Raw genomic sequence first — 24,025 nt, 5'->3', positions numbered from 1 at the left:
AAGTGGACCTGCAGTATCCAATAGGTTGGAGTTAGTGTATACACACTCACACACACACACACACACACACACACCCCTGTGGACATCCAGAGATTATAATTGTTGAGTCCATCGCGAGCAGATGGGCGTGCTTAGGAAAAGAATAGGATTGACTGCAGGAATTAAACAGAGAGCAGTGGGTGAATCAGTAGGCCCAGATGCATTAGCCCTAAAGAGTAACGGCCTGCCTAGTTGTAGGTCACGTGACTGGGAGGGTGTGTGGGGATGAGCTCTACAGGCAGGGCTTCCTCTGGGAGGCGGAAGTTACTATGCTCGCCTTTAGAAATGCACACGTTGTAGGAAACATATACATACCTGCATGCTATCTCGCCTTTTAACAAAAGGTACATTTTAACCTTTTTATTTCCTTTAGTTGTTCAGAAAAGGCAATGCTGGCCAATAAAGAGAAATGCTGGAAGAAGAGAGGGAATTAGAGTGTCTGGCAATACTGGGCACACTTCCATTATCTTTCAAGACATGAAATTAGTAAACTGTTCACAGAAGAAGCCCAGAGAAGTGCACGTTCTGAGAGCAGTACCTGACGTCATTATCCCATAGGCTGCTCCCTAGCCAGAGAATATTCTACATGGTTCTGGTTCCACACGAGTTTTGATGGTGGTAATCATGAAAATTTCCATTGATATAATTTCTTTATTTGAGGTTGGTATTAGATAATTGCATCCAAAAGCAAAATGTGAGGATTTGACAAATATTTTCTTCTGCAGGTTTCTATAGTGAACATAGTGAGAACATAAAAGAAATAAAAGTCTTATTTAGGTAGAAGATTATGTGACTTTTTAAACTTTAAAAATGCAGTTTCTTTTTACTTCTTTAGAGAAAGAAAAGTAGCTCAAACTCCTTAATACCTCATTGTAAATAATTCTTCTTCTGGCCTTTCTATTAGTGGATTTTTATTTATAGTACTATGGCAAGAATAATGTTTATAGGTTGGCACAACCTAAAAAAATCACCTTGTTTAAAATTGACCTACCATTTAAATATCATCATTTTGGCAATGAACACCTTCTAAACTTATCCTTCTCAATTGTGGGCATTAAGCCCATAAATAGAAATGCTAAAGGGGGAATGAGAGGGGGGCAACTTCCACCAGAAGAGAAGCATTGGAGAAGTGAATGGAGAAAGTTGCCTGTGTTTAGCATGAATGAGCGGGGATTTAAATAACATTCTCAGGCCAGATAAACAGTTTTTCTCTGGCTTAGTAATAATGCGTTGCATTCAGATATTTAAGTGAAATGTTTCTGGCTTTCCTCACTTCATCTTTGATCTTTACATGTTCTGTTATGTTTCAGCCCATCAACGTAGTCACACTAAAAATCTAATTTATACCTTTCAGTATATATAGGAGAAGCAAATTTGCTGTAAGAAACAGAGAGTACATGTAATTGAGATTTTTTGCTTTGCACACACACACACACACACACATCCCAAAATGCTGGGATATACCAGAGTGATAAAAGAACTTGCCGCTTGGTGGCTGCATCATGAGTCATTATGATTATCTCATTATTCTTTTCCTCCCTCTGTTTTCAAGCTGTTCTGCAATGAATATTCATTAGTTCTAGAAAAAAATGAAGTTTTATTTTTAAGAAACATATTCCAAGATTCCTTGGAATTCTTTTATTGGTAGTCATCTGCTTTTTTACATTTTGACAAACTGCTTGTTTTGACCCCACATCCGACTGGCCCCAAAGTCCCAGTGTTTTCATGGGGGTTCAAATTGCATGGGAACTGGAGGAAGGCAGCCCTGGAGAAAGCTCTCCAGCTCCCTGTGACAAGTAGTGGCTGAGGTCAGATGCACAGAAAGGAATTGCAATGCTGTTTTTTGTTGATCTTCATATGTGACCATCAGGCAGAATAAATCAGTACAGCTCTGATACCACTCAATACAATGCTAGGTTACTTTATGGACAGGATTAATCTGCAACAGAGAAGGTGAGATTCATGTTGGACATACAAACAAAGGGAGACAGAGTTTGCCCTAGAATCACACTGTGGGTAAAGGGACAGCTTCATCCTGCCTTAATTACCTGCTGAGTGAACTGTTTGCACTCCTGTACCAGTGATGTTTTCTAGCTGTAGTACTAGATCAAATCTAAAGGGATAGAGATGAGAGTCTATTTGCCACCTAAAATGCCTAGTGATAGTTTTTACCATGTCCGTTGGACCAGTTTATCACGATATGCCCTCCTGCTTCCTATAACTAGAAATGGATCAGGAAGGAAAAGCCAGGGTGAGTCGCTGATTTTATTCATAACCTCAGACTTTTCCTATACTTTCTCTGATAGCCTTCCAAAGAATTGCCCAAATATTTGCATTTCCTAGAAATACACTGATTGTCAAGAATTAAATCAGTATTCTCTTATAAAAACTCATCAGAGATGATTGCTTGTATTGGTGCAGTGGACAGCAGTTATTGAAAAGACTTATTTACAATACTGCCTTTTCCTACTTGTAAAATCCCAAGTTCCCACTTAAGCATTGCATGTTACTTTTTACGAAAGGAGGAAATAAGGAAGTTGGTGAGTTGATATTTCCCTCACCCTGTCAAGGTCTGTGATAGGGGTCTTTGACTCTGAAGCCCATTTTTAATCCAAAGGCCTTAGAAGGTCAACTTCTGAACCCGTAAGATTCCAGCACTGAACCCAGTGTCTGTTCCCTGCTTCGTTTTTTTCTTTCCATCTTCCCTCATTGTGTCCCCTTCCTAGGAATGAGTCTGAGGCCCACTGTTTTTTTGTTGTTGTTGGTTTTTTGTTTTGTTTTATTGAGATGGGGTCTTTCTCTGTGGCCCAGGCTGGAGTGCAGTGACATGATCACAGCTTACTGCAGCCTCAACTTCCCAGGCTCAAGCGATCCTCCCACTTCAGCCACCCAAGTACCTGGAGCGACAGGTGCACGTCACACCACCTGACTAATTTTTAAGTTTTTTGAACAGACAAGGTCTCCCTACGTTGCCCAGGCTGGTCTCGAACTCCTGGACTCAAAGTATCCTCTTGCCTCGGCCTCCCAAAGTGCCAGGATTACAGGCATGAGCCACCATGCCTGGCTACAATTGCTGTTGTTTGCCAGTTTGCTTCACCGATGGCTCCTTTTGCCGTTTCCACTGAGTTGATGGTTCTTATGAGAAGATAAGGAAGCCACAGTCTTCTGCACCTGGGCTGGTAGAAGGGTTCAGTAAAGATGGAGGTAGCAGGTAGTGAGTGCCCCACTAAGGAAAGGTGTTATAGCTGTTGCAGTTTTTGATCTTGAAATGGGTAAGATTCCGCATCTGCCTTGAGAGTCATTGTGCTCATGGGAGCCGCGTGTGGAAGGCAGCCACTGTTATTGTTGTGTTGATCTGCCTGTACCAAGCCACAAGCTTGGGGGACAGAAGCTGATCTGTGTGTTGCAGCTGCCAGCATATAATGACTCTTCTTCCACGTATCCTTTTGCATTCCTCAGGGCCACGATGAAATGCTAGCTGTGAGGTAATCCTCACCAAAAAAGGGATCCTGGCTGCTTCAGATTCCCCAGGAGATTCAAGGAATGTCGGGGACCTTGAGGGCATGCTTTGTCTTCCCACTGAAGCTCCATTGCAGAAAGAGCCACAGACATAAGGGGGCTGAGGTCACAGCCTGTAGTTTCCCAGGGCTGAGGGGACCACCCTGCTGGTGTTCTCAGGGATGTGGATAGCCAGGCCAGCAAGAGGAGTGTTACTTCCTGCTGTGAGATAAAAGAAAACGTTTCTCCAGGATCACTCATCTCAGGTTCTTTGAGGGGAGCAAGCCAGGAGGACTGGGAGGGAGAGGGTTTCCAAATCATGTGCTTAGGATTCTAGAATCGAAACCCATGCCACTCATCTCAAATGTCACGTCCCTGAGATTTACTGGAAGTTGCATTTTCCAGTAGCTACCATTGAGGGCCGAGTGACAAATACTACATTCAGAGTAATTATAATTATTATCAGTGTGGCCTTGGCCAAGGCCAAAGGGACCTTGATCACCTGTTAGTGAGAGCTAACAAATGAGGTTGAACTACTTAGTTGTGATTAAACCTGCCACCTGTTTTTCAGCCTTTGAGGCCAAGAGAAGTAGTTGTCCTCATTTGACCAGCCACACCCTATTCAGAGCCCTGGTAACATTTCTGAAAATGGCCATCCATAAGAGTAAATTTCATTGCCAAGTACCTGTCCCTGTGTGTATATGTTCTAACTGAGCTACAGCTTCCATAGAAATCCTTAGAATCGCCGTAAGCTTTGCCTCTAAGAGCATAGAACCACCTTCCTGTCTCGCCTATTCATAATCAGATGAAACATAGATGTAAGAATTAAAAGTCTCCTTTCTTTTAAAGCGTTTTTGAATTCAAACAGTTTATGAAATTGAGCTGTTTTGTTTTATTGGCAAAAGCCATCCTGTTTCAAATTCCCAATAGCATTTCAAGGTATTCCAGAGAACGCTCTGCGACTGGAGAGCAGACCAACACAATGAGGTTCATGCCTTTTGTGTTTCCTAGGTAGTCTGCGATTAGATTTATTTTAGCTCTTATGATGTGGCAGCACAATTGGCGCCAGATAGCCTGCTGACATGCTCACCGGAAGACCCATTGTCCCCCATGCAGGCCATCCAAGACCGCTGTGAAAATTATCTGCCTTGCCAGCCACTTTGACCTTGTCACTCCTGCACCGAAGGCTCTCACTGTGCCCTAAAGCCCTTCACATCAGCCTCAGCTGCTGCAGCCCAGCCCTTCCCTAACCACAGATTCTCCCCTGATCTAATGTCAGCCTCCTCTGCTCCAGCCTAACAAAGCTATTCGCAGACTCCTTTGACAGCATCTGACACTTTTGATACTTTGCTTTTCCTAGTACAATTTACTGGAATAGAATGAGGTAAAATCATTCTTATAAAGCAAAATCTCTCTCTTGCGTGTGCTAGTTTCATTGGCTGTCTAACCTTCAGAACCTAGAAAAAGATACACCGGAATGAGACCTGCATATTGACTCATGCTTTGCATATTTTATGTGGCTATCAGGCCACCTAATGTTAAAAGTTTCTCCAGGGGAAGTTTCCAGGAGGAGAAGGAGCTGTTCCAATATTACTTTAAGCAGCACAGTTTGAGGATGTTTTAAAGCCATTTAAAGACAAACAAAAAAAATAGACAATTTATAGCAGCTTATGAGGAGGCAGCCAAACTAATGGACAGGTTTTGCAAGTAAGCTACACTGACAAAGGCATACGGCATAAATCAGTTTTTAATTCATATCGATTTCTGCATTTATTCATCTATTTAACAAAAAAGTGTATCAGGAGGCTGATATGTGCTAGGTTTTTTGTATTTTGTTTTTTTGAGACAGGGTCTCCCTCCGTCACCCAGGCTGGAGTACGGTGACACCATCTCAACTCACTACGTCCTCCTCCTCCTCCCGGGCTCAAGCGATTCTCCCACCTCAGCTGCCCGAGTAGCTGGGACCACATGTGTGTGCCACCATGCCCACCTAATTTTTGTATTTTTTTGTAGAGATGAAGTTTTGCCATGTTCCTTTGGCTTGTCGCATACGCCTGGGCTCAAGCTACCTTCTGGCCTTGGCCTCCCAAAGTAATGAGATTACAGGCATGAACCACTATGGCTAGCCAATGTGATCATTTTTATATAGGATTTAGTGTGTGCTGAGTGAGGTACCTAACATCATTTGCCCAATGGGTGGCATTAGGTAAATGCCTTAGGTAAGAAAGAGAACCCTGTCCACTGAGTAGAGCAACTCAAGGTGTTTTGTAAGATGAGAGATAAAGGAGATTAGAGGGCTTTTCCATAATTAAGTGCAAAGCTGGATGGCTTAATTTCCAAAGATTTTATTTAATGTGATTTTGTATAAAGGTCTGTATAGGACTGACTTAGCTAGAAACCAATTGTGTTTTTCTACAGTGCCGAAAAAACAGATCTGTTTTCAAACATATGCTTCTAATGAGCAAACCATCCATTGATCATGCAGAATGAAAACAGTGATCTAACCACCGTGGGTTGGTTGTCTACCGGTGCCAGCGCTGTGCCAAGCACATCACTCAATTTCCAATCCAGCAACCTAAACGTACAAGGTATTTTAATTTACAGATGAGGCACAAGGCTCAGAGGGGTTAAATGCCCAAGGTCACACAGGTGGAAAATAGCAAAGTCAGAGTCTGCTCTCAAATGTCTCTCCCTCCAAAATGTTCTCTTTTTTCATTACTGCACCATTTCCTCAAGGGCCTCTTCCAAAAAGCTGGTTCCATGAAACTTCCTTTAAAAATAAATTTAGTAAAAGATATTTCCTGTATTCGCTCTTCAGAGATTCATAGATACAAGTCAGTATATTAATGGTTCTAAAAAATAAAGCTTACACTTAAAAAGAGAGAAAAAATAATTTGGACTTACTGGCTAAGTCCATATAAGTCATTAGACTAATGACTCAGTGGCATTTCTAACACTTCTTTGATGAAAACACTTGTTTCTTTATACTAAGAATTTTTGCAAACATTCCTCTTTCTCGGCTGCCTCAGCAAATATATATATCTTCTATCTTCTACTCCTGTAGTCTTGTCCAAAATGGAGAGGAAGACTTCAGGAAGTCCCAAGAAAATGAAGTCACAGCAACCATCAAACTCACAGTTGTAGACTGCCCTATTATTGACAAAGCCCTTTCCTTTAATTTGCACCCAGATGTCACAATAATCCTGTGAAAGTTATTATTTGCTTTAAGAAATAAAAAAAAAACTAATGCAGAAACAATCTCAGAGGCCAATTTAGGAATTTTTGGCTATGTAAGTCTAAATTTAACTGAGGGATTGTCATCATTTTAGGTGTCCCTGGACTAGAAGTCAAATTGTTAATTTTAAAGTGAGAAGTTTAGGGTGGATTCTCTCCCTCTTTGTTTCTCTCTCTCAGTATTTTAAATTCATACTCATTACCTAGGTCTGGCTCGTGGGAGATGTTTGATTTTTAAGAAGGGCATGGCAGAGTGTTTGGTGCATTTCTCAGCAAATCCAGCCTCCTCGCCTAGCAGCGCTGGCTGCTTTTACTCTTAGTCACACATAGGAGAAATGGTCATGAGTCACATCAAAGCTGCCTGGGGCTGGAGATGAATGTAATGTGCATTTCAGAGATGTGCAGAGCTCCCTCTGCCTCCCAGCCCCCACCACTGGAGGAAACGCAGCTATTTTTCTTACATCTGTGGTAACCGTCATGCACCCCTGCCTGCACCTTTATCATTCTAGATGCCAGTGAGATTGCCTTTAATGCTGATTAAGGCTTGCCTGAGTTGAGATAACTGATTAGTGACTATGCACTAGTGAGAAAGATGTTCCACACACAGAAGTCGTATAAATGGTGTCTGTGTTTCAGCCCAGCAAGTGGCTGCTGAGGGTGACTCCTGGTCTGGCTTAGTGATTTTTCCTGTTACTCTGCCCTTTCCCCTTTCCCCTTTCCTTTTTTTTTTTTTTTTTTTTTTTTTTTTTTTTGAGACGGAGTCTCGCTCTGTCACCCATGCTAGAGGGCAGTGATGTGATCTCAGCTCACTGCAACCTCTTGCCTCCCTTCAAGCAATTCTCCTGCCTCAGTTGAGTAGCAGGGACTGCAGGACTACAGGCACCACCACGCCTGGCTAATTTTTGTATTTTTAGTAGAAATGGGATTTCACTGTGTTGGCCAGGCTGGTCTGGAACCCCTGGCTACAGTTGATTCACCCACCTCAGCCTCCCAAAGTGCTGGGGTTACAGGTGTGGGCCACCATGCCTGGCCTCCTGCTTGCTTTTATTTTTCTTTTCTCTGGCAAAGTACCCATTGATCTTTTTTGATGCATTTTAATGCTGGTCATGTTATCCAACAGTAGAGACAACTGAAGCCAGTTGAGAGGGATTTAGCTGTGTTGATTTGTCTATGCTTTCCTCTTTACTGCCAGGACACATCAGAATGTACCCATTCTCATGACTCACCCACTAGAGCAAATGTGTGACTGTGAACCAGGCATTTGGACTCTCATCCATTTGGAGTTTTTCTCTTGCATTTTTAATCAAGTTTTGTTATTCGTAAATTAAAAGCCTTGTCTAAAACTTTTAAAGGCCCCTCCTGCCTTTTTCTCTGATTCCATAAACAATGTATAAATCCCTATTTTCATTTGAATGGTATTATGCTTGTTTTGGGAGTTATGGTCATTTAGACCAAGAATATAGTATGGTGGTTCTGAAAGCTTACATCTTGCAAAAAATGAATTTGAAAATTTGAAAACAATAAGCTTATAGACCAAAGCATAAAGAAAATGCTAGCACATTTACCACAGAATAGGTCTATTTCAACCTACTGGTAACCAAGTCAAATGCAAAATGAAATGATATCTGAACACTGTGCAGAGGTAAATTGACTTTGGGAGGAGGATGAAGGCGTTCTCCTCTTGGGACCTGTATTTGATCTTGGAGCACATGGTGCCTGGGTCTGAGGCTACATCTTAGGGCCAGGTTTTATGCATCTTTAAATTGCACTCTCAATTAACTCTTCTCTACATAGGACGATGTGCAGTGACAGCATTTCAGCAAAATCGATGTGCTGCATTTATCTCAATGACAAATTAGATAGCATTTCTGTGTCAGTGTAGTTCATCAGATATCAATACATTTCAGTCTGGTTTGCCTTTTTCTTTCCTCCTCTTTGCTAAAACTTTCTCATTAGGAAGGAAAAAAAAAAAAAAAGAACAGACTTCCACACACGCCCTCCTCCTGACTGTCATATACCCAGAGGATTCACCCACCCACCAGTTTGCTGCCATCCAGATGCCCTAGTAGCTGGCAGAGCTTCTGAGCTGCAGAAAGGCGTGCAGAATGCAGAGAAGGCGGTGCCTCGTGATTGATGGCTGCTGCTGCCCTTCCCACGAGGCTGATTCAGGCCAAGGGAATGTGTTTGCCTTGCTTCCAAGACAAGGTCTTTCCTAATACAGTCTTGCTTTACTACTCCACCGGTGTGTCTCCTTTTTTTGTTCCTTTTAAAAAATCTACATAATCCTGTTTTGCTGAGGAGCTTTATTAATAACTTCTGAGCATTCCCTCACTAATCCGTACAGAGTGTCTGAATGTAAGATCTATATTGCATGGCAATTTAAAGCAAGACAAACTGTTTAAAGCAAGGCACAGGTGGAAGAGGGAACAAATCAATCCCAGACCTCCAGGTGACAAGCTCAGAATGTTGCCTCCCAGGTCTGCTTGTCCTTTGCCTGGTCCAGGAAGTACTAAACAGGTGGATTTCTTCAGAAAGCCACTGGGCAGCATAATCTAGTAGAATGCCTGGCGCAAAGCCTGCTAAGCCCTTTTCTGCCTGTGTGACTGCAGAAATTATATCCACCCTCTCTCTGCCTCAGTCTTTATCAGTAAACTAGGGATGATATTAGCCCATGTGAGGCACTGTGAGCTGATGCATGCCAAAAGCTTTGCACAATATGTGCACACAGTGCTTCCTAAGGGTTTACTATGCCTGTCTTCCCTCCATAGAGACAGAAGTGCCCACCTCTTTACCATTGCCCTGTGGGGAAAGCAAGACCAGATCCTGAAGGCTCTGAGGCTGTCCGGGAGCTCTGGACACTCAGAGAGTAATTTTGAAGCTCCCTGTGAAACCGTGAAGATCGGTTTAAATCCAGGCTAGCTCTTCATTCCATCTGTGTAACCTTAAATCATTCACAAAACTTTCTTTCTCTCCTTACTTTTCCTTTCTCAACTGGTATTTCATGGTCAGTTTGATGCGAGTCGTATTCCCTAATTGTGTCACCCCCAGAACTGCCCAAATCTTTAAGAGAGAACCCGGTACCACTGGGATCACCATGGGCCAGGCTCCTCTGAATCTCTGGGGCCTCCTACAATACCTCAAAGGCATGAGGAAGCTTCCCATGGGCTGCTGGAGGCACTGTCTGTGGCTTCCTCTGCCTTTCGCCTGCACCCCCACCCACCTCTTCTCACCTAGTTTCTCCACCCAAAATGCACAAGGACACACATGTAAGACTCCCATCTCCTCCCTCAGAAACCTACAATGTCCCCTCTACACACACAAACTTGCACAGATCTCCAAGCTCAGACTTTTAGAAAGAAATCCTTTGCACACTCAGGAAACTGTGTTTCAGTCCCATGAAGGGGCTGCAATGTTACCGTTCACCCCCCTCTCACCCTCTCAGTCCACCCCCTGTTGAAATCTCAGGAGCCACTTACAACCACGCAACGTTAGAGAAATGACTTTCTTTTCCTGCGCCTGTTTCCGCATCTATGAAACGGCGATAACAAAGCCTGCCTTACAGGCTTTGAGAATTAGATGAGCTAATAGCATGTATGGTATTTGGCACATTTTCTTAATCTGTTTTGGCTGTCACAACAAAATACCACAGACTGGGTGGCTTAAACAACAGACATTTCTATCTCACAGTTCTGGAAGCTGGAAATCCAACATCAAGGTGCAGGCAGAGTTGATTTCCAGAGAGGGCTCTCTTCCTGGATTGTAGACAGCCACGTCATCACTGGGTCTTCACATAGGTTTTCCTCTCTGTATCCACAAAAAGAGAACTCTGATTTATCTTCCTTCTTTTGCAAAGACACGCACCCTACTGGATTAGGACCCCACCGTTGGGACTTCATTTAACTTTAATTACCTCCCTAAAGGCCCTGTCTCCAAATATGGTCGCATGGTGGGTTAAGTCTTCAAACTATGAATTTTAAAAAACACAATTCATCCATAATATCAGTTTCACCTAGTTCCTCCACTCGGTGCAGTAAGTGACATTTGCCCTCACCTTTTCTGAGTATCTCCCACTCTCTGGAAGCTCCTTGGTGTCTAGTCTTTAAAGTACATGGATGCATCTGCCTCATCTTGGAGTCCTGCTTGCCATGCAGCCCATGGACTGAGAGCATCGTAGTTCTGCTTCCACACAGGGCCAGCCTCTCGGGACTGGAGTTCTTTGTGCTTCAGAGAGCATGGCCTGTGCTACTGACGCCTGCTTCCCTGTGACCAAAGACAAAATTATGACAAGTTTAGTTTCAAGACCTAATTGGCTTTTATTTGCAATTCTAGAATGAGGCAACACATCATCCTATGAAACAGAAGGGATGTTCTGCTGAGCTGAGCAGAGGGAGTTGGCTTTATGAGCGGTAAAGGGCTGAAGAAAGCAGAGACAGGGGACACAAAGCAGAGTGGTGGTTTCAGGGCAACTCTCCTAACAGGCTTAACACTGAGTGGACTTCCTTATGATGCATCCTCAGGTAAACTAGGCCCGCTCCAATTGGTTGCTGTGAAGTGCCTGTTGTTTGGAAAAGTGACCCATGTCCAAGTTCAGTTTGATGATGTCATGGTGAGCACAAGTGACTCCACTCTGGTTTGGCCGGGTCTGCAGGGGGCTCGCACAGGACCTCAGTCTAAACCAATGGCCTCCCATAAACTTTGTTCAATATGAGCCAGTTATCCTCTCAACGTGCTGCCACTCAGCCAGGCGACTGTCTGACTGGAGTTCCTGGTCGAGCAGATAGATCTGTGCTCCTTAAAACCTCTACCTCGCCTTCCTTGCACCCCTAACCTGCTCTCCCCCCAGTCAGTGTCACCCTAAGTAAGTGAGGCTAGTGGCATAGACCCCCCAGTCACAGATGGGTCTCTTAGGCCCCCCTGCAGGAGATCTCCGGTCAGGCAGATGGAAATTCATTCATGCACCTGAAGGGGGTTGGGTCAACACTTTACACATTCTGAAGTTTCTAATATTCCTTCTGATCAGGTATCATTTTGAGTCCTATTGCTTCTTCAGAGGAAGAAAAGTATGAGTCCACGGTCACTTCTGGCTCAGCCTGTATCTGACCTCAATTTTCTATTACTGCCTGTCTGTGTTGAGCAAAATAGTTCATTGAGCTGCATGCATATTTAAGCAATCAGGGAAATTTGACCCAAAAGTTCAACAAATGTATAAAAGCCTATAGGAAAGATTACTGGAAAGCTCAGGTAATAACGTGAGATGGCTGTGGGAAGTATTTTCTGTGTCGAAATGCTCATTGAAGAAACTCGTATGGTAAAAATATCAGTAAGACACAATCACCATGAGCTTAGACATATGCAGACCTGCTAAATCAAAATGAGATCCTTTTGTGAATGTGTTATTTGTAGCGAGGCTTGAAGCACAGAGCAGATGAGAGGTGTCTAGGAGCTTTTCTTCCTGCCAGTCATCTTCTGGTTTGCATGGAAGGAGAGGCAATGTGATTGCTGTGGAATTCCGTACTTCGCTCCCAGAGCCTAGCGCTCCTCACGGCTTCATTCACTAACCGTGATTTCCAGACACAGCCTGTCCAACCGATGCCTGGAGATGACTCCTGGCTGAAACTGTGCTCACTGGGCAGTAAGGAGGTGGGCGAGATCACACCCTGTGTTTATCACGTTGGTAAGAGCTTCATGGTAATTCATACATCCCGATTCCGAACCCGCAAGGCCAGAACAACTGTAGACCACTTCCGCTTTCCCCTCAGAAGGTTTGCTGAAAAATCAGCTCCCAATAAGGCACATTGATAGGAGGAAAGTCTTTATACATTTATTCCTACGGTTCACACAGGGAGAATCACAGAACAATTACCCAGTATCCCAGTCGGGGGCACAGATGCTTATATATGCTACTCCTCGGGGAAGGGGAGGTAGGAAGTGTGGGTGATGCTAGGCGGATAGTAAATGATTTTTAGGGGAATTTAATGGGCTTGAAGAATATACCAGGGTCTGGGGCAAAGTCTGTTGGGACCACAGAGCAGATGGTGATTTGTGAGAAAAAGTCTATCCAGATATATTGACAGACTTTGGTACTTCAGTCTTCCCTCCTGTGATGTGTTCAGTTAATGGAAACTCAGGAAAAGGACCAGAGGTTATCGCTTTCTTCTAAGGTAGGTCCAGATTTTAGGCAGTTACGGGAAGTTCAGGAACAATCTCATCCTGTGCTTTGGGAGAGATGTTGCTAGGGGGAGAAGGGTGATTAGAGAGACTTTGAGGCTTTTTCAGTACAGTATCTACAAAGTGCCGTATTTTGGGGTATTGGTTTGTGAGCCCCAGCAAGAGGAAGATGCCACGTTGGCCTTCAAGACAACAAAACGAGTGGCCAAAAGTTGTGCCCTTGCTGTTCTGCATTCCAGAAAAAAAACAGTGCATTTCTGTCTTTTTTTCTTTTTCTATTATTTATTTATTCTGAGATAGAATCTCCCTCTGTTACCCAGGCTGGAATGCAATGGTGCGGTCTCGGCTCACTGCAACCTCCGCCTCCCAGGTTCAAGCGAGAAAACGTAAAAGATATAAGTGAAGACCCAAATCCAGCAGTTGCAGTTTCCTCACAGTTACAAAGTGGCAAAGAAATAGACTAGAACCTTGGTCTTCAAAGAAAGAAAGACATAAATATCAGAAATAATTTTTCGCCAGGTACTCAACAGTTCAAGTCTGAAAGTTTATAAACCAATGGTAGAAAGTTTGCCACAGATTTATGCCAAAATGAGAGATTTATCCTCCTACATAACCTAATAAGCTCTAACATTTGTGCAGCATTTTATCAATTTCAAAACACTATTTCCTATACTATCTGATCAGGAAGAAAGCCCAGAGAGGCAGAAGAGGTAATATCCCTCAGGAAAGTAGGCTCGGAGTCAAGGGCATAATCTCATTCAACTAGGAATATAAAAACCAAGAGCCTCACAGAATTATAGAGAAGAGACTTCCAGGTACCATCTAGCCGGACCTGGTGCCTTGAGCAGAATGGTAGCTAATGTGGCTAAGACAGTTGACAAGCCAATTCTGATCAATTCCCCCAAACTTGGTCTGGGGAGGCCGCTTGTGAACCCTGGGACCCAGCCCAGTGTCTGCTGGTTTCCTGTGCATTTTGTTCATTCAGCATTGGGACTGTCATGCCTTCATCCCTGCTCTCTGCCCTCTCAGCCTCAAGTCAATATCGTCAGAAGGATGTATTATCGTGTTGTCAGAAGGATATATTACTGCAGATTCTCTAAAACATTTTAATGTAATCACTTATTAATTTGCTGAAGTCATCTTTCATCTTTCATTGTTTTCATTCATTGAAAGTCATCTTTCATTGTTTCATAATTGTTCAGAAATGGTTAAAAACATCGGATAAGGATTAAATAAATGATTTTTCTCATCAGGGAAGTGGTTTATGTGAGATTTTTCCAATAGGAATTGCCAAAAAATCAGACAACTCAATAGCACAGAAGACCCTTTTGTGATGTCTTTTTTAAGTAAAATGACAAATTTGGGGAAAAAATAGTTTTCCAAAAAGAATTAGCAAGAAAACTGGCAAGCAGATAGAATGTCAGATGATGCTGAAAGAGTGACAAATGCAGTCAAGGAAACTATAACTGTGTAACTGTGGGCGGAATTAGATCAGACGCTGACCTTTCACAAACACCTAAAGAAAAGAGCTCTCGAATAATAACTGTGGAAAGGCGCCTGCAGGGTCCCCCTTGTGCCCGTGGCTGTGACTTGGGAGCATGTACGTGACATCTGCTACCAGGCACAGAATGCCAGGCTGCCAGTGGTGCCCCCATCCCGTCAGCGAGGCTGCATTTCACTCCAGCTCCTTGTGCAATTACATCACACATCTTTGTTCTCCACTCTAAAATACAACCACTTGTTTTGTATCTTGAATCTAGCATACAGAAGCTTTGCAGTTTCCTCACCAAAAATGCCATGGTGTGAGCCATTGCAGGGAACAACAGTCAGCAATGGGAACCGTAATGCCTTCATCCCTGCTATGGGATCCACCCCTTCCTCATCCTTTCTCCATGTTGGTCAGGCTGGCCTTGAACTCTTGACCTCAGGTGATCCACCAGCCTCAGCCTCCCAAAGTGCTGAGATTATGGGAGTGAGTGACCATGCCCGGCCAATGAGCATAATTTTAAAGTTTTCACAGAGCAATACACAGACGGATACCATGGATCCTCCTCCATTTAGGACTCAGATTGCACAAGGTAGACTCAGTGACTTCAGTCGAGGTGTTTCAATGTGCAAATGGAGACTTCTTCCCTTGCTTCGTATAAGACTATCCAGTCCCAATGTTTGATACTGGTACAATGCCAGTAGGAGTTCATTTCCTGTGGGCATATCATCACAAAGTTAGGTGAAAATTATTTTTTTTAAAAAATCTCTTACCTACAGATAAGCAAAAGATAATTAATGAATATATTGATTTTTTTCTCCCTATAAGAGGGAAAAGCAGTCTAAAACAATTTGCATATCTGTTAATTAGGATCGTGTTTGTGTTTCTACATCCTTAGAATTACGATTACCTTAACAAGAAAATACTGACCAAAAGTGAGCCTTGTAAAACAGAATTAGCTGTTAAGAACATATCTAGAGTAGAGGGGAAAACAATTAACATCTATGAAAATACTCAGCAGTTATAAAAAATTAGAGTAACATAGGACAGACTAACACAGGTGTTGACAACAGGTAAAAATAAAATTGTAGCCAAGGAATTCTAGTGGCTTTGTCTGAAAGATTCTTCCTCCTTAAAGTATTTCAGATCCAATACCTTTGTTATTTCTTTCAGCTATTCCAATGAGGGCTGATTCCTTCCAATAAAACCTGCAACGCCAGCTTTCTCAATTTTAGCCCATCTTCACAGTGGCAATCCTCCTTGGCAGTTTGTGCATTCATTCATGTGTTTAACATATATTTACTGAGCACCTGCCAGTGCAAGAGCTGTGATCAGCCCTGGGTTAGTCGTGGGCAAAGCAAACTTCTTCAGGCCTGCCCTTATGGGACATACAGTCTGGTGGATGCCTCTTTATTTCTGAGAAATTCACAACAGCTTCATTGTAGTGATTGCTCTGTGAAAACTTTAAAACCATGGTCATTGGCCAGGCACAGTGGCTCACACCTTTAATCTCAGTGCTTTGGGAGGCCAAGGCTGGCGGATCACCTGAGGTCAGGAGTTCAAGACCAGCCTGACCAACATGGAGAAACCCCCATCTCTACTAAAAAGACAAAAATTAGCATGGTGGCTGGTGCCTGTAATCCCAGCTACTCAGGAGGCTGAGGCAGGAAAATTGCTTGAACCTGGGAGGCGGAGGTTGCAGTGAGCCAAGATCATGCCACTGCACTCCAGCCTGGGCGACAAGAGCGAGACACCATCTCAAAAAATAATAATAAAAAAATCATGGTTATTAATATTTTACATCATCTCACTAGCATTCTTCTCATCTATTCAGGCCAGTACTGTCTAATCTAGCCTAGAGAACATCCCATCCCTGCTCCACTCTCTACATCATTTATTTCTCAACTTTTGTGATTTTTATATGCACAATACAAATATGCCAAGTGCCCTCCCTCTCTCTTTGCCTTCAAATCTTATCTCATGGTACCTTGAAAGTGCTGCTCAAAAATTCCTTCTTCTATGAAGTTCTCACTTGACTTCAGCGATCCTCACAGTACACTTAGCACTGCTATATGGCTATAAGTTCTCATGGTGTATGTATGTTATTATCATTCTGTGACTTTGAACTTTAGAATTACTCATGATCTGAACAGATATTGGTATGCCCACGTTCATAGCAGCATTATTCACAATAACCAAAAGACAGAAGCAAAAGTGTCCATCAATGGATAAATAAACATGTAAAATTTAATATACACATACAATGGAATATCATTCAGTCTTTAAAAGGAGGGGAAAAAAATTTTGAGACAGGGTCTTGCTTTTTTTTCCCAGGATGGAGTGCAGTAGTGCAATCATAGCTCACTGCAGCCTTGAACTCCAGGGCTAAAGTGATCCTCTTGCTTCAATCTCCCAAAGTGCAGGGATTACAGGTGTGAAACACTGCACCTGTCCCGGAAGGAAATTCTGATACATGCAACAACAAAGATGAACCTTGAGGACATTATGCTAAGTGAATAAGCCAGTCACAAAATGACAAATACTATATGATACCATTTTCACAAGGAACATAGAGTAGTGGAATTTGTAGAGTCCAAAAATAGAATGCTGATGGCTGGGAACTTGGGAGAGGGAAAAGGAGCAGTTACTGTTTAATGGGTAAAGAGTTTCAATTCTGCAAGATGAAAAATATTCTAGAGAAGGATGTATATCATTGTGAATATAGTTAATGCCACTGAATTTGACACTTAATGGTTAACGTGGTGAATGTTATGTTACATGTATTTTACTACAATTTTTTAAATGTTTTTTAAAATCACGTACGCTCATCCTCCTCTTCCCCATTTGGTTGTAAGGAATTGAAGAGATGCCACATTTTGCTGTCTTATAGTCCTTGTTGCCATTTATTCTCTAAACATAGAAAACGTTAGATGAGTGTAAATGTGCTCCATAGGCATACTTGAATATGAGTGTACAGTGACTATCTGAGAGAAAGAGAAAGAAAAAAGAGGAAAAGTTCTCCAGCATCAGCGCATCTCTGGTTTCAGTAGTATGTGGTAGTCATGTTCTGGATGAAACCAAGGTCAATGTAGCCAGATGTGAAGGAGAGGACTGTGGCAAGGAACCAAATATGCGGAAAATGACCTTAATCTACAGGAATGGAAAAATGAAAAGTATCAGGAAAAGCAACCAAAAGAAAAGCTACAGGATTAACGTGGAGGGAGGGCACTTTGTTAAATAGATTTTTGATAAAAGGTAGAAGCAAATATAATCCTGAATGAGAAAAACCTGTGAGCAATGTACGAAGTATGGATAAAATAAGATGGAAGAAAATGCCTCAGTCTGTTGAGGGAAAATGCAAGAAAATATCATTTCTACAATAGAGGAAATGACATGAATCAATGACAATAATAATATTTCTTTCCAGGCCAACACTAAACATAAGTTGCAGAGCTGGCCTGTGGTGGAACTCACAAGTCTTATTGGCAATATATGTGAGGGGACAAAAAGCAACATATGGAGAAATACAAAAATACACTCCCTAGAGATACTGCCTCTTCAGATGTCAAGAAAAACCTGGATGAAGTGAAGCAAGAGTGGCACGCTGCAGAGTTACAAATTCAAGGCCACCCACAGAACCAAACATTAACGCTTAGGTAACTTAGGACTGAAATAGCCCCTTTCTTTTATGACTTCAGTTGAAGACTCTAGGGAGGGAAAACAGAGAATTTGGATCATTCTGTGATGCTTAATGACTCCACCATTGAAACAGGACTCCAAAGTGGGAGAAGGAACTGACTCCCTGCCTGGTTTCTGTCTCCCCAGGTGGAGCTGGTAGCTTGGGCAGCCTGACAGCTGGTCCACTCCTCTGTCCTATGCCGGGATCATCATGACCGTAGAGATTGCATCCCTCTTTTGCATCCTTGTTACATAACTCAGTTCCTGGTAGATTGTAAGTACACAATAGGTGTTTTTTAAATTAAAAAATGGATGGCTGAATAGAAGAATGGACAAACTGCCTTTTTGTATTCTGGCCACTGTTGATGAGTTGTGTGACCTCGATTAGGATGTTTTAACTCTGTGTTTCCCAGTTTCCTCATTTATATGTTGAAGGTAATGATAGTTCCCACCTACCCCACAGGCTTCTTGAAAATTAAATAACATAGGGTGGGTGAAAGGTCTAGACTAGTGCCAGAAATAGCATGTTTCACTAACTATTACCTATTCCTCATATTACTTTGGCTACGTGATCGTATAAGCCTCATGAACATCATATATTTTACAATGCACAGATAATTTAAAAATCTTATAAATGCAAATCTAACCCATGAAAAGAAATTCAACATAGTTGCCACCCAGCAATAAAACCTTACCTGTTCATGAATTCATTCAAGGCAGTAAGTCATATTGCAGTGCAAAAATTTTTACAGTATCTAAGTATTAAACCCTAGAATAACTTTAATGTATTTTAAATGAAAGCATCATTCTAAAGTGCAGCATGCAATTATTTACATTCTTTTTTCTAACATGGGAGATAATTTAACTTTGTGTTTCAGATTTCTGCTCTGATCATAAATTATTTATCCTTCAACACATATTTAACACCTACTGTGTTCTAGACACACGGGATGCAATGGTGAAGTAAACACAGCTCCTGCTCCCTTTGAGATTATATTTCTATTAGGAGAAATGAATACACACACACAAATACACACATACATAAATACACACATGGTGACACACAGAGATACACATACACGGATATTCACACATATAGACACATACATACATAGACATACATAGTTACACACACATATATATGCACACATAGATATACATACACATAGATACACACATTTGTAAATACACCCATAGACACACACACATAAATATACATGTGAGTATACATACACATAGATACATACACAAATGGATATATATATACCTGTATATATGTACACACACATAGATAAATTCATAAATACACCCATAGATACACACGCATAAATATACACGTGGGTATACCTACACATAGATATATACACATATAGATAGATATATACCTTTATATATGTACACACACATAGAAACACACAGGTGTGTATGTACACACACTTATATACACACAATGTCATGGGACAATAACTGCCATGAAGAAAAATGGTGACAAAGGCTAGAGCATGTTTAAGATGGCTTATATAGTATATTCAGGGAGGGACAGTCTAATATCATAACATTTCAGCAAAGAACTGGTTGAAGTGAGTGTGCTCTCTGGGAAGGGACCAGGTCAATGAAGACAAACGAGGAGGTGCAGGAGCCTGAGGTGGGAGCATGTTTGAAGTATTCCAGGAACAGCATAGATGCAGTGTGGACAGAGAGCACTGGGCAAGGGCGGAGGAGTGTGAGAGGTGATGGGGAAGGCCGCTGGGAGCCAGGATATCAATGCAGATTTTGCTCTGAGAAAAATGGAGGCTATCAGAGGGGTCCTGTGCTAAGGAGTGATGTGATCTGAGTGACGTTTTGGAAGTGTCGTTCTGCCTGCTGTGTGGAGGGCGGATGGGAGGAGGTCTGAGATGAACAAAGGAGATCACTTAAGAGACTTTCAGGAAATGGTCATGTCTTGAACTAAACTTCTGGGCAAATTTAAAGGAAAGCCAAAGAGACCTGCTGATGGATGGAATGCACTAGGGGCTAGATGTGGCTGTGTGTGATCTGCAGCAGGTGTGCAGACACTTGCTTTCTTGAAATGTCCTTGATCCTGCTTTTGTTGCTGTTACTGCTTTTGCTTTGTTTAAATTTCATTCCATGTCTGTGATTAAAGCAGAGTGAAGTTAATGAATCTCTGTGGTGAAGTGGATGGTTTAACTGTAGATATGAGTACAACTGACAGTCCTAAGTCTGATTCCAACAATGGGAATGTTGGCCCTTCTGAGCTTCAGTTTCCTCAGTTATAAAGTAAGAAAAACCTGCTAACTTTGCAAGTCTGTGCCTCTCCTATCGAAAGCCATAGTATTGATGTCAATTTGGTCAAAGGCTTTCCCAGTTGGTATAGCCCGCTGGGACTGGGAAGGAATTAGTTCAATTGGCTACAAGGACTGATTTTTTTTTAAAAAAAAGAAAATAAATTTTAAATTTTTTAGGTTCATTAGCTTGGTTTTCATTGAGATCAAGGATTATTCCAGCAACTTTAGAGTTGTAAAACACATGCTGTTTGTTACTGTATTTTACTTTCCATATCCAAAAAGCATGTATTTTCAGATAAATTTTAATATAGCAATCTTCAGTGTTTCATTTTATAACGGCCTTACTAAAAATTATTTGACTCGTGGTCTTCAGGTTGGGGAGGGCTAGGACAGAGAGCACAGCAGAGTGGCTAACGCAGGGTCTCAGAGGCAGACCGTCTTGATGTGAACCCCAGCTCTGCCGCTTACTGTGTGACCTTGGAAAAATTACTCACCCTCTCTGTGCTCAGTTTCTCTATCTCTAAAATGGAAGGAACAGTAGTATTTCCCTCAGAGCCTCAGAATTGCTAGGATAATCAAATGAGTTAATGTCCAATAAGCACTTAGAACATTGCCTGACACATAGAAACACCAAATAAGGCCTCCTGATAATTATTATTTTTTATCTCTAATACTGTACCTACCTCTACTTTTGAAGAATTTGAAAAATACTCGGTATTTGAAATCTCCACAATTATTTCAAGGAATTCTTTTTAATGGCAGAATGATTCCTGGGCCCTGGAACTGTCATTTAAGATGGACTGTTTGTGAAATGTGCGTTTTTAAAACACCATGGATTTTCACATCAGAAAGATTCTTGGTTAATCCTGCCCTGTTCACTTAGTGGTCCTAAGTATTTGCGGAAATTCTTTCTGAGCTTATATTTGTACATCTGTCAAATAAAGATAAAAACATGTACTTCTTGAGGCTGCTGTTGGGATTAAAGGAGGTAAGACCTGCAAAGTGCTAGAAGATATATTAATATTACATTCTTTTTTCTTTTTTTGAGACAGAGTCTTGCTCTGTTGCCCAGGCTGGAGTGCAGTGGCGCGATCTCAGCTCACTGCGACCTCCACCTCCCAGGTTCTTGCAATTCTCCTGCCTCAGCTTCCTGAGTAGCTGGGACTACAGGTGCACACCACCACGCCTGGCTAATTTTTTGTATTTTAGTAAAGATGGGGTTTGACCGTGTTGCCCAGGCTGGTCTCAAACCCCTGAGCTCAGGCAATCTGCCTGCCTCGGCCTCCCAAAGTGCTGGGATTACAGGCGTGAGCCACCATGCCCAGCCTAATACTACATTCTTTGCCTCTCCACCCTCAGTCAAAATATGTGTGACTTAAAGCGGTGTATGTGAAATTTGACATCATACCTTCAGAATTCAGAAATGAAATGTCTGTGGAACATGCATGGATAAGAGTTGCTTACAAGAAACAAGGCCATCAATGGTGACATTGTCCCTGTGAGCAAAGAGGACAGATGATGTTCCTGAGCTGTGGCCACGGCTAGGCTCCTATGCCCAGTCTCTGCAGGACCAACCTACAGCCTCTCACCCTCCTGAAACAACCATAGTTTTGACTGGTGATTATTCAGTCCTAACTTCAGAACATTAAGTATCAACGGGCTGAGGGGTGGAAACTTCCCCTATCCATTCCATGAGATTTTCAAAATCTGCTTTGTTTGTGATTTTTTTTTAATGTGGCTTTATATTTTAAAAGTACATTTAAGAAAGGGCAGTGCCATATAACATTTCGTTATTATTGACTGCTTTGTCACATGTCACCAAGAGGTAAAAGCAGCATTGCCAGGGCGTAAGGACACAGGGCCAACCCAAATGCACCCTCACCAGTCAGGAGGTGCCGACTCAGTCATTTTTCCTCTCCATTTTCTATAAATGGAAGATATTGAACGAGATGGTTTCTAAGGTCTTCATTCCATCTATAATCCTTTGATGTAGGAACATCAGAGGAAGCTCCTGGTGGCCTCCCCCACCAGCCTGGACAGAACAGGAGAGCGGCCAGCTGGTGAGCCTTCCTCAAAGCCCTGTCTGCCAAGGGCCTTGCCAATGCCCTCTTGATTGATTCAGGGAACACAGCATCAGAATACTGTAAGGAACCAGTTTTCCTTGACTTGTTTAATACCTTTCTATTTCAGACCCTATCATGCTAAGTGTTCTGGCCATTTTAACAGACATAAGTAGAAAAATGAGAACTCATCCTCTAATTTTGTCTGTGGCTATAGGAAGAATATCAGACTGATGGCACTGTTGAGAGTCTTAAGAAAAGAGGTAGTTTATCATTTCAAGGGTAGCCTGGCAAATATCTATCCTCTGGAAATTAAATCAGAAGTTCAGTTGCAAATGGCCGGCCTGGGGGTGCCTGACCCAGACATCTAAGTGCCACATGAAAGAGAAGGGTCTTTGGCCAATAGCATCCTGGAACACCATTGGCTAATTGTCCTGGCCATGAAATCAGGTGTTATACAGATAAAAGCCAATATGTTTGTGTTTTATCGGGAATTAGGCAGTAAGGCTTTTAAGCAGTTAGAAATTATTATTTTCCTCCTAGAAGCATCCTTCCCAAAAGGCAAACAGGCGTTTGCATGCTTTATGTGATGTGTTTTCTCTGTGTATTTACTGAAAGTCCATCACACTTCTGCCTCAGTAGTCATGCTTATTTTTTGGTTTATGACCTTTATGGAAATGAAGAAAGTAATTAACTCTACCTGCCTGTGGTCTGGGACAGAAGCTGTCACTGAATGTTTTATGGTAAAATTGCTTGAGAGGAAACAGCTGCATTTTTCTGCATGGTTCCTCCGTTGCTCAGCCAGCCCCCTGACTTCTGGAGGAAGTCCTGCTTTTTCATGGGTTCGTAGCCAACCAGTTACCTCTTGTCATATTTTTGTTCTTCCTTTATAATTTTGGCAAACTGAGAAAAAAAAAAAAGCTGCCACAGTATGCAGAAAGCAAATTGGAGTCCGGTGCTGGCATTAAGCACATCTATATTTCCATGGCAAATTGTTCCATTTTGAATGACTTTCTTAGCAAAATCCCTAGTGCTTGTCTTCATTCTTAGAAATGGAGGCAGCCTCCACTGTAGTCATTCCTTTCTTGAACATGCTAAGAAGCCCTCCTAGACTTCCTTAGCAATAGAGAAACTGTTAGCAGAAAGGGGTCCTGATCCAGGCCTCAAGAGAGGGGTCTTGGATCTCACATAACGAGTCCACAGTGCAAAGCAAAAGTAAGTTTATTAAGAAAGTACAGTGGTGAAAGAACAGCTACTCCACAGACAGAATAACGCATTCCCGAAAGTAAGAGGAAGAACACGTTCCTCCCAGGTACAATACTTGTTTCTATACAGGATAAAAAAAGATCATGGGCCAGGAGCAGTGGCTCACACCTGAAATCCCAGCACTTTGGGAGGCTGAGGCGGGTGGATTATGAGGTCAGGAGTTCAAGACCAGCTGGCCAACATGGTGAAACCCCATCTCTTCTAAAGATACAAAATTTAGCTGGGCATGGTGGTTCATGCCTATAATTCCAACTACTCCGGAGGCTGAGGGAGGAGAATTGCCTGAACTGGGGCCTGGGAGGTGGAGGTTA

The 24,025-nt window shown here is 42.3% G+C and overlaps 1 protein-coding gene across 4 annotated transcripts in view; it reads left to right on the top strand.

The window, feature by feature from the left end:
* Positions 1 to 24,025, top strand: part of CHRM3 (cholinergic receptor muscarinic 3) — a 507,932-nt gene that overhangs the window by 401,268 nt on the left and 82,639 nt on the right. For 3 of the 4 annotated variants that reach the window (XM_032242255.1, XM_032242256.1, XM_032242258.1), the window contains one exon: positions 18,251 to 18,377. The exons of the other annotated variant lie outside the window; for it this stretch is intronic. The gene's annotated coding sequence lies outside the window, so the exon portion shown is untranslated. The remainder of the gene's footprint in view (positions 1 to 18,250; positions 18,378 to 24,025) is intronic. 4 annotated transcript variants of the gene reach the window in all.

This window comes from Sapajus apella, unplaced genomic scaffold, assembly GCF_009761245.1.
Source record: "Sapajus apella isolate SASKATOON/1434 unplaced genomic scaffold, GSC_monkey_1.0 scaffold49, whole genome shotgun sequence".
Taxonomy (NCBI): Eukaryota; Metazoa; Chordata; class Mammalia; order Primates; family Cebidae; genus Sapajus; species Sapajus apella.
This window is presented reverse-complemented; position numbering and strand designations above follow the sequence as displayed.